The sequence below is a fragment of the Staurois parvus genome, unplaced genomic scaffold (assembly GCF_062004578.1).
Source record: "Staurois parvus isolate SC_StPar_1 unplaced genomic scaffold, SC_StPar_1.0 ptg000352l, whole genome shotgun sequence".
In the NCBI taxonomy this organism is placed as follows: domain Eukaryota; kingdom Metazoa; phylum Chordata; class Amphibia; order Anura; family Ranidae; genus Staurois; species Staurois parvus.
Window position 1 is genome coordinate 3913225 of NW_028318148.1, and position 11378 is coordinate 3924602.

At 42.1% G+C, this 11378-nt stretch overlaps 1 pseudogene; it reads left to right on the forward strand.

Moving 5' to 3' along the window:
* The first annotated feature begins 8235 nt into the window (after positions 1–8235).
* On the forward strand, positions 8236–9113 carry LOC149456664 (uncharacterized; annotated as a pseudogene).
* The last annotated feature ends 2265 nt before the right edge of the window (positions 9114–11378 follow it).

Genomic DNA, 11378 nt, shown 5'->3' on the forward strand with positions numbered 1-11378 from the left:
ATAATGCAAATAATGATGATGGTCATGAAGATAAAAATTATGCATTTTCATTGTTGGGGGTCAACCACAGTGCTGTGAAGGGGGCAGAGGTACAATCTCTGGGGGCTGAGCAAAGGGATGGTCTGGATAGGCCTGTTTCTTGCCTAGGCCCAGAGGATTCTACCTTGATAAGTGTCCAGGCATTGTCCTTGCATGGTACTGGACAGCCAGCTGGGACTTGTAGTTCCACATGTAAGGCAGCACTGGAAAGCAATTCACACATGGACCTCAGCAGCCAGATAGCGGTACGCTTCCCTGCTGAGAAAGGTAAACAACGGCCTGACAGGGCGACTGAAAGCATGTCATGTGATCTGACCTGTCCTGGTGTGTCACCAGGCAGACAAACATGTGTCCTAGGCAGTGACAGCACACCTGGATTGGAAGAGCGGGGGGCCTCATTGGAGTTGATCAGCGGATCTCCGAGAGGGGGCTGCGGCCTTCGGCTCCAATCACCTCTCCTTTCCAGTCAGGTACAGGAGCTGCTGGCAAGGCCTATGAGAAATGGTGTCAGAGTTCAGGAAAACCTGGGGAGACCTCACCGTGCTGTTCATGAGCTGGACAGCAGGGTGTATCTTTCCCCCAGCCAGCCTCATCTCACAGGAGGTGCAGACTGAACGGGCCAAAGAGACAGAGGGAATGGTGCCATCAGGAATCCAGGGGTCAGCTAGAGTCTGGGCATTCCAGATAATGGCCTACCCCATGCCTAGGAGCCATGAGGTAATGAAGCATCTGGAAGGGGTCCGCTGTCTAACCATCATGGACCTGAGCAGAGGGTCTGGGCCACCATCTCTAACCCAGGAGGCTCAGGACGAGTCAGCCTTCACCACCCCTTGTGGAAGTTTAGGTAAGTAAGTACTTGCCAAAGAAATGCCTGGGGGTTTAGCAGCTTCAATTCTGATGAGCTCAAAAGGATTTCTGGTCTTGCACTCAGTTGCGATGGTACAACAAGACTCTCGGTCAGCTCGATGGTACAGAGCAAACGTCCTCACTTGCCTCACTACTCCACACAAACAGACAGCCTCTTTTCTCTACAAAAATCAACTGGGATCTTCCCACAAGGGACAAGCCAATTACCTTATTTGGCAACAGGATGCATATACAGCTACACTGACCGCATTCCTGAGGGGGGAGGGGGAATCGGAGGAGAGAGACTGATTTGGAGTTTGAGAAAAATACCAAAATGCAGAAGTTTGTAGCACAATGGAGAACCGTGCCTCTCCCTGTGAGCATGAGTGTGACACCCAATGGTGGTTAAATACCACCAAAAGAAAGTTCTATTTGTGTGAAAAAAATTTCCTTTGGATACAGTGTTGCATGACAGTGCAATTGTCATTCAATGTATGACAGTGCTGAAAGCTGAAAATTAGCCTGGGCAGGACGGGGGTAAAAGTGCCCAGTGGGCAAATGGTTAATGAAGAAATAAGATTTTCTTAAATCTTTTATTAGATGCTTTATAGCAGAAAGTAAAATATATTGGTTTTTTTTCAACATTTTCGGTATTTTTTGTTTATATAATAAAAAACCCAGTGGTGATCAAATACCACCAAAAGAAATATCTATTCGTGTGAAAAAATTATATACATTTCATTTTAGCACAGCATTGCATGACCGCGCAATCACCAATTAAACGTAGTTTAACGTAGTGCTGAATACCAAAAAATGGCCTGGTCATGAAGGGGTAAAATCTTCCAGCGCTCAGTGGTTAATTGATCAAAATGTCAAACTCAAAAATTCTGGAGATTTCCCTGAGGATTTTGAAAAAGTTCATATTTCACATGATAAGTACAGTACATGTTCACCAGTGCGGTGACATGTTTTTCTGCATTAGAAGAATGAAAAAGAGGGCACAACTGCATGTGGGCCCACTTACATGGGCTTGCGGCTGCATAAGACAATTACTAAAGCAGCAACATATTTCTTCATAATTTTAGATTAAATGTTTGGCCTTTGCCCTTTTAAGGCTTTATTCTAAAATCTTCCAGACCTCTCCAGAATCCTGGAATGTTTATTTAAGGACTTCTCCAGCCGCCTTTTTCACAGAGTTGGTCAGCGACACCGCAGAGAGCTCAAGAGCTATAATACTTTTCTGACTGTTCATGAAGACCCTGATTCGGAGGCTGCTGAGGAAAGCGGAGACTGCCAGCGGGGAAGAATGGTTGAAGAGGTGCCTTGAGATGGCTGAAGAAGATAATATCAGCAGTCCTGCCGTTGGGAGTCATCCCTGCAGTTGCCGACCAAAGCATGCTGTAGCAATCGTGCACACAGAGATGGACGCGGTCATCCATTTTGCTCCAAACCCTCCATCTTGTATCTCCCTCATCCCCCCTCCCTCTCTTTTGAGTGACATGTGGTCTGTTTGATGCAGAGATCAAAGGCAGCAAACTCATTGGGAGGGCGTCATGGTTTTGAAACCCCAATTAGCCTGGCCCCCCTCTGTCTGCGAGACTCTTGCTGGAGAAGGATCGTAAAGCCATAAACCAAGTCCTTCACTGAGTTCAAAGACATTCAAGATAAGCCATAAAGCAGACTCACCTTCAAAAATCCATTTTCCTCTATGATTACATATCTTGGAATATGAGAGACTTACATAAAAACCAGGCATATAATCAGACCGCTCACTTTAATACAAGTCGCCTGATAGGTTACACCCCCTAGCTGACAGCTACAGGAGAGCAGAAAATTATATATCTTTAACCGTCACAACAGGTATGACATATTTCATACCTAGACGTTCAGCAGATGCATCTGCACATTAATCTACTAGTTGTAAGGCTGCTAAAATGCACCGAGGGTAAGTTATGGGTCATGATATTAACTTGTGAGGGATTTTGGTCCTAGCTGGGGTCTCCACCTACACCTCCCTCCACAAATGAGGCGATTGGTTCTCTGCGTTAAGGAGACAGCCTGCTGAGTTCCTAGAAAAGCTGTTATGCTTGAAGCAGAAAGCTAAGCTGAGTTGAGTTGAAGTTGAAGAAGCTCCCTTTTAACATCGGAACTAACTTTGGGAGATAAAGCACCCTTTTGGCTCAGAAAACTGGAAGCTGCTTAAACCAAGGCTTTTGGCAAGTACTTTATCTAAATTCCTTTCTCTTTGCTGTGTTATTGCTCTCTGTATATGTATATATATTGCCTACATCTTTTTTCTGTAAATATTTTCATTGCACCCTTTTGACCTTTTAGTAATAAATCTTACTTTCTGAAAGTGTTGAACTGTTTCTAAAGCTCTTTAATGCCAACTAAGAACCCCTGTCTCTGAAGAGCGCTACCGTGTGTGTTTAAACCTCTGTATATCCTGTCTGCGGTGACAATGCTATATAGATGATTATTCAAAATCATAGCGTTATTGCTGATATTGCCGAGTTTCCTCTTTCTCTGTGCAAAAAGGAGGTGGTGGCAGTATGAAGGGTTAATTGCGTAATTAACCTGACCCAGTAACAGTCGCTCCCAGGCTGCCGGCACACAGATTGTGGTCCATTAGCTGGAAAATCTTTGTGCAGGGTGAAGCGGGGCGTGGCATTGTTACGCACGTTGCAGCTTGGTTTTAGATTGGCTAGTACTTCGGTCATGAGTTTGGTGAGAAGGGCTGGGGTCTGAAGCCTCGATCGTCACATATTGGCTGGCAGCGTACGTGGGATAGTTTGCATTAGAGCTTCAGTGCATTGTTAGGAATTAGCTCTGCACTGAAGGATTGTAACCTTTGTGGAAACAGTCCTTAGAGACAAGCGGTGCATATTTTATATATATATATATATATATATATATATATATATATATATATATATATATATATATATATATATAAGGAGAGAGAGAGAGACATATAGCCACAGCTCCTTCCTTTTTCTGCTTTCTATTCTACCTTTGCTTGCAATTATGCCTGGTGACACAGAATACAGGAAAATGAGCAAAAGTGATTTGAGTACGGAATGTACCTCACGAGGAATTAACGTTGGTCGCAGATCTCGTGAAGATTTGATTCGCATGATAGCTGAGCAGACCAGAACTCGGGGGAACTTGACCATGAAGGGGTTCCCGCTACCTCTGATCCCAGTGGCTCAGAGACGGCCTTGCAGGATGGGCATACAGAGACTGACACTGGAGTATCACCGAATGTTATCTTCACAGCACCACCCGCGCAGGCCAGCACCAGAGTGCTTGTAACCAGCAGAGACTCTCCTCAGATGCAGGAAGCTATGGAACGCATCAAGGAGGTAGATCCTATGGCATACTTGCAGTTCCTTGACCGCCTGGTTGAGAGAGCGGCTGCGGAACTCCAGGCAGCGGCTGACCGAGAGGTGGCACAGAAGGAAGCTGATCGCCGGCACGAACTGGAGATGGCGAGGCTCCAGCAGCAGCGACAGGTTCAGAACCTCGGGTCCTTAGAGCACAGGGACGCCTCTCTAGCAGTGGGCACAGCAGCCAAGTTTTCAGTGATGGAAAAAGATAGTGACATTGACGTGTACTTGCTGTCATTTGAAAAATCGTTAGTGAGAAATGGTATAATATAGAAAGTTTTTAACAAAATGGAGGGCCGCGTCCGTCTCTATGTGCACGATTGCTACACCTGACACCAGGGCTACGAGGCAAGGCCCTGGATGCGTTTGTTGAATTGCCAGAGGGGCAGGACAATGATTATGAAGCTCTAAAGGAAGCCATCGTCCGGAAGTACCAGATGACCTTGGAAGTGTACCACAAGCAGTTTAGGTCCTTGCAAAAGAGACCTGGGGACTCTTACACGGATGTGGCGAGTCACTTACGCACCACATTCCGGCAGTGGACTAAAGGACTGAAAGCTGACTCCTACGAGTTTCTGGACGATCTCATGATATGAGAGCAGCTCCTGCATATCTGCCCAGCAGACGTCAGACAGTTTGTCTTGGAGAGAGAGCCAGCATCTGCCAGTCGGTGTGTGCAGATGTTGGGGTAATGTCTGGGCAACCTATGGATGGACAGAGGGAGAAGGCTGGGAATGGAGTGGGGTTGCAAGACTCTCTATTGCCTGGGAAAGGAGAAGAAGTCTCTTTGCATGGGGAGATAATGAACTCGTGTCATTGATATTCCAAATGTAACTGTTGATAATGATGATGTTAATGATGACGGTGATGCTGACATTGATAATGTTGATGATGCTAATGATGATGATGATAATGATCATGATGATAATAATGATGCATTTTCATTGTTGGGGGTCACCCACAGTGCTGTGAAATGGGCAGAGGTACAATCTCTGGGTGCTGAGCAAAGGGATGGTCTGGATAGGCCTTTTCCTTGCCCAGGCACAGAGGATTCTACCTTGATAACCGCCCAGCCGTTGTCCTTGCATGGTACACAACAGCCGGCTGTTACTTGTAGTTCCACGGCCAAGGCTCTTGCTGGAGAAGGATCGTAAAGCCATAAACCAAGTCCTTCACTGAGGTGAAAGACATTCAAGATAAGCCATAAAACAGACTCACATTCAAAAATCCATTTTCCCCTATACGCACGTGACAGCACGGTTTTAGATTGGCTAGTCCTTCGGTCATGAGTTTGGTAAGAAGGGCTGGGGTTTGACGCTGCGATCGTCACACATGCCCGCAGTTTGAGCTGGGAAGGCGCCATAGAGAGAAGCCTCCCTCCTGAGCGCCCACGTCGGGAAGTCACCCAGTGCTCTGGAAGCTCAACAGTGCGAGAGGAAGGGACTGGCCGAGGATGTCATGCGGGCCCAGACAAGTAAGCGCAACTGCAAGAGGAGACAAGCCTCCTCTCTGTCTCCTATAAGAAGAGGCGGTGGGCAGTCCGTATGCCAGCAAGACTCCTCTGCCAGTGTTCAGCTATCTCCGACTGATGAAGACATTACCAGGCAACCACAGCAACAAGCATAAAGGCTCCCTCGGGTGGATGATTTTCTTACTGCTGACCTTTTATCAGAACCTGTCAAATCCATTGACAATCAGCTATCTTTGCCAGGTGAGCATATTATAATACATGAATCTATGGATAATTCTGTTCTTTTGCTAAACTTGTGGAATCCTTATTTAAACTCACTGAAGCTCTTTATAAAAAAATGTTCCTTCTGAATCTCTTTCTAATTCTGTAAATACAGTTTATGTAGTTAATGTTTGGTGTAATCAAAAATCTGCATCTACTCCAGTTTTTGTTCCTATTAATTGTATGTCTAATGTTCCAGTTAACTTATCACTTTCCATCCCTGAAACTTGTGTTAGGGAGACTCTTCCCTGCAATATATCCCTGTTAGGTTTTCAACTACCCATGTCTATTAAACAGAAAATTTGGAGAGGTGAATACATTGACATTTTATCACTTTTACCATCATGGATGAAAGAAGACTGGCACAGGCTTATTAGTAGAACATTTCACAATTGGCTTTGGGCCTTTTCTATTTTTTCAAGCATCATGGGTGAAAAATTGGCAGATAAATGTAGTGGCTTATTCCAACACTTGGAAATTATTTTAGAAGCCTATAAGAGTTTTGGCAGTCACCGTTGGTTCTACTATGACAAGTCCTTCCACCTAAACTTACCTGTGTACCAAAATTTACATTGGGGTATGAAAGACGTGGGGTTGTGGTTAAACCTTGTTACACCGCAATGGCCCAACCCAGTAAATAGACAAACACCTGTTAATTATACTGTAGCTGCTGCATGTAAAAGGGGCATGTTCTATGCTTTCAATGAGTGTCAATGCAAATGGAATTTTTCTTGCAGATACAAATATGAATGTTCCCTAAGGGCCAGCGCCCATCCTTTTGCAAAATGTTTTATATACTCTACCTTGTCTGCTACCACACAAAAGATATTTTTCCAAAACGCCTGCACGTTTGTGAGGCCAGAAAGAATATTCATTTGGTTACAAACATACCCAGACAGGGAGAAGGCAACCCTGTTCCTTAACGGGTTTTATTTTGCTTTTGAATTAACTATTTTTGAAGGAACAGGTTCTGTGTTAGTGGCGGGATTTAAAGGCAATTGATAAATTTAAGCTGGGTGCTAAAGAAGGTATTTTTAAATAAAACTCCTCTTTTCCCCAATTTTTGTTTATCCCCACTGGGTATTGTCCCCAAAAAACAGATGAATTTATTTCAGGTCATTCATCATGTCTCTTTTCCAAAAGGGGATTCCTTGAATGATCAAATTGATAGTTCCATTATCTTCTGTTTCCTATTTGACGTCGCCATTAAAAAAATTTGTATTTTTTGGTTCAGGTACCTTACTGGCAAACTTTTCATTTGCTCCAGATAGCACCTGAATGCTTTAATTCCCTTGGTTTTTGTTTAGAAGGATACTATTTTATTCGATGTGTCTGCCAATGGGATGCACACTATCCTGTTTGTATATTGAAGCTTTCGTCACTTTCTTCAATGGGTCATTACAGTCTGGTTTTGATTACGTGATCCATTATTTGTACAATATTTTTTTTTGGTCCTCCAGGTTCCAGTATTTGTTTTTTTTTCTATTAAAACTTTTCTTTTTTGTAACTAGTCATTTTGGTGTTCCTTTAGCATTTAAAAAAAAGTTTTTTCCCATTACATCGCTGGAATTTTTGGGAATCACCCTTGACACTTTGTCAATGGAATTCAGATTACCTGAAATTAAACTGATGCGACTTAGGTCTACCATTTCCTTTGTCACAAAAACATATAATTAAAAGAACTCCACTCCCTTTTAGGTTTACTGGCATTTGCCTCACTTGCTACCTGCTTAAAATTTCCTTTTTCGCATGTCAGATTAACCCATGAGCTTAAGGAAGATTTAATTATATGGTCCCAGTTTTTAGTGGTTGGTTGTATTTTCAGTCTGAGTTTATTTTAGATTCTGATCTTCAACGTTTTATGGATGCAGCAGGCTCCAAAGGTTTTTGACCATCCTGACTGGCAAAAAAGGCAACAAAGTGTGTTGTAGTTTTAGAATTATTTCCAATGATTAAATCCTTTAAATTTGGGGTCATTTGTTTGCTATTAGAAGAAGGCGTAATTTTTGCAGTTAACTGTTTAAGCTCCAAATCCACCTTTGTTATCAAACTATTGAGGTATTTTGTTTTTCTTTGTCTTAAGTTTAATGTTTGGGCAAAAGCAAAATATATCACTGTATAATTGAACAACGGTATGCTCTCTCATTTCCAGATCTCTCGATTCAGGCAGCTGCTCCCAAATGCCAATCAAGAGGGATTCATATGCCCGGAACATCTATGGAACTTAATATGAATAATGTCAGTGAGGCTATTAAAAATTCATTGGCAGTACATACATGGACTAATTATTCAGTTGCATGGGACAAATGGTTGTCCTTTTCTAGAGAATTTGGTTTCAGTCCTACCTCACCCTCTGAACGCTCTATGCTAGCCTTTTTACGTTCTTTGATGCATCAGCATTTTTCTCATAGTTACGTAGTTAAAACCTTAGCAGGAGTTTCTTTCTTTTTTTTTAAGCTTCCTGAACTCCCTGCTTGCAGCAGTTTTTTCTTGGTTAGGCAAGCTATTAAGGACTATAAAAAGGCTTTGTTTGTGGCAGATGATAGGCGTGCCATTTGCATAGATATTTTGGAAAAAATTTGTTCAGTCACACAATCAGTTTGTTTTTCCGTGTATGAATCCTTACTTTTTTGCACAGCTTTTGTATTAAACTTTTTTGCAGCATTAAGGATATTGGAGTTGGTGCCAAAAAATAAGAAAGGTGGGTCAGGTTTGTATTTACATGATGTTATCTTTTCTATTTCATGTGTTAAAATTTTGATTAAAAAATCCAAGACTGATCAGATAGGCAGAGGTCGATGGCTCACACTACAGGCCTGTTCTCATCCTTCTATTTGCCCAGTTAAATTGGTCTCAGAATTCCTTAATTTTTGCTCCTCAACTTCTGGTCTCTTTTTAATTCACATTGACCAGTCTCCTGTTACTAATTTTCAATCTAATTCGTTTTTCAAAAAGTGTCTGTTTTAGGTCTCCAAAGTTTTAAACTATCGTCTCACTCTTTTCGTATTGGAGCAGCAACAGAAGCTGCGAGAATGGGCCTTGATGACTCTGTTATCAAAAATTCAAAAAGGTTTTGTTTGTATATTCGCCCTAATTTTTCTTTTTAATCACTAGGTGAAAGAAATTACGTTTGCTATTCCGAGAATCTTTAATTTCATCCTGACCACTATACAGTCGTTTGGAAGGGTATTAGAGGTTTGCAGTGGATTAACTTTTATTTTCATTTATCTAGTTGTTTCAGCAATGGCCTGTTCCTTCTGTTGTGATAATTAATTTGAGGAGAAATGATATTGGTAGGATTAAGACCCTTGATGTATCGTTTATGATTAAACATGATTTCCAACGCCTTAAGCTTGCTTTTCCTAACATTACTATAGTTTTTTTTAGATTGTGCCTCCATTGGTTTGGTATTCCTCTCCTGATTTTAAGCCTTTGGAGAAAATTAGGAGATGGATCAACAGGTGTATGGAGAAATGTATGCCACTAATTGGCGTTTTTTCTTTTCGCCATATGGAACTAGAAGATGGTATCCCTGGGCTTTACCAACAGGATGGTATACATCTGTCCGATATTGGTTTAGATATCTTTAATTGTGGTTTACGAACATCCACAGAAATGAACACGATTTTGGAGTAAGCCAGTTCTTGTTTTGAATAAAACAAGTCTTGCCTTTTTTGGGGGACTGTTGTTGAAAATATATTTGATTTAATTATGCTCAAGTTGTGAGAACTGAGCAGTTAGTGCTGTTGTTTACATATGATATTCTCCTAGATTGTAAGCTCGAAAGAGTAGGGCCCTCGAACCCCTCGTGTTTTGTCTTGTTACTGTATTGTCTCATGTACTGTCCCCCACTATAATGTACAGCGCTGAGCAAACCTTTAGGCGCTATATAAATAATGTATAATAATAATCTGTATTTATTTATTCAATATTTAATTGAATTATAATTTTAAATCCAATAAAGTGCCGTGGCCATAATGTATTCCAATAATTGGTTTTGGTGTTGGTTTGTATTCAACTACGTGTGGGCCCACTTTCATGGGCTTGGGGCTGCATAAGTCAATTCTTAAAGCGGCAACATATTTCTTAATAATTGTAGATTAAATGTTTAGCTTATGCCCTTTTAAGGCTTTATTCTAGAATCTTCCAGACCTCTCCAGATTCCTGGAATGTTTATTTAAGGACTTCTCCAGCTGCCTTTTTCTCAGAGTTGGTCAGTGACAGTACAGAGAGCTCCCCTCCCTTGTCGCAGGCACTTTAAGTGGACTTGTCACCTTTGATCAAAGGGGGACTGTAGCTGAAAATTTATTTGATTTAATTATGCTCGATTTGTGAAGACTGAGCAGTTGTTTACATGTGATATGACGTTTTATTTATTAAATATTTAATTGAATTATAATTTTAAATACAATAATGTGCCACGGCCATAATTTATTCCAATAATTCCTGCAATCCCATGCCAGTCACCACTAGAAAACATAAAATACAATTATTTACTATGTGCCCTTTTCATACTGCAACACAGCCCAAACGTGCAGACAAGCATTTTATCACAACTCCAGGAAGGCATCACATGTTACCACACAGCAGAACAACACACTAAGCTGCTGTGTGGTGACATGAATGAAGTGTTACTTTGTGCACTTCAAATAAGGTGGACATTAAAACAAAAAAGAAAACAATGGAAATGTGTGATGTATTGAAACATGCATCATACCTCGCCCTACCACCAGCTCAGTGCAGCTGAAATGAACAGCTGCCCCCATGCTAAACCGCCCTGAGTTAATGTGTGGGCAGAGTGAATGGAACCTAACAGTAATAATAATATTATGGATAATAAAATACATTTTGGAATTTTATTCTCAAAAGTCAGAGTTTTTCCAAAGAGTTGAATGTTGGTGCCTCTTATGACATTAAGCCCCGGTTCACATATATGCGGCCGTGTGAGCCGCATTTTGCGCAGGCACGAGAGCCCATTCATTTGAATGGACTCTTGTGCCCCGTGACACTTCTTCCGAAAATGCAGCCTGCACGGGAACCTCGGTTCCCAGTACGGTTGCGTTTTCCAGTGCGGGAGGCTTGCCATTAGAACTAAGTTTTCTGTGCGGGTGGTGCGGATGCATGGATTTTCGTGCGGATCCGCAGTGGCACCACTTGCACAGATGTGAACCTAGCCTCAAGCCCCAAATCTAGAGAAAATAAAAATCCCACCCTGCCCTGGTGTTGATGATGTCAGAGGGCCTGCAATCACTGGGGCATAGGTGAGAAAAGGCTGCAGGAAAGGCACATGCCAGAGAATAGGATAAGTGAAACAGCTTTTCTTGTTCTTCTATCCCTAAATGACCATTTAACAAATGTAGTGTGGGGGCAGC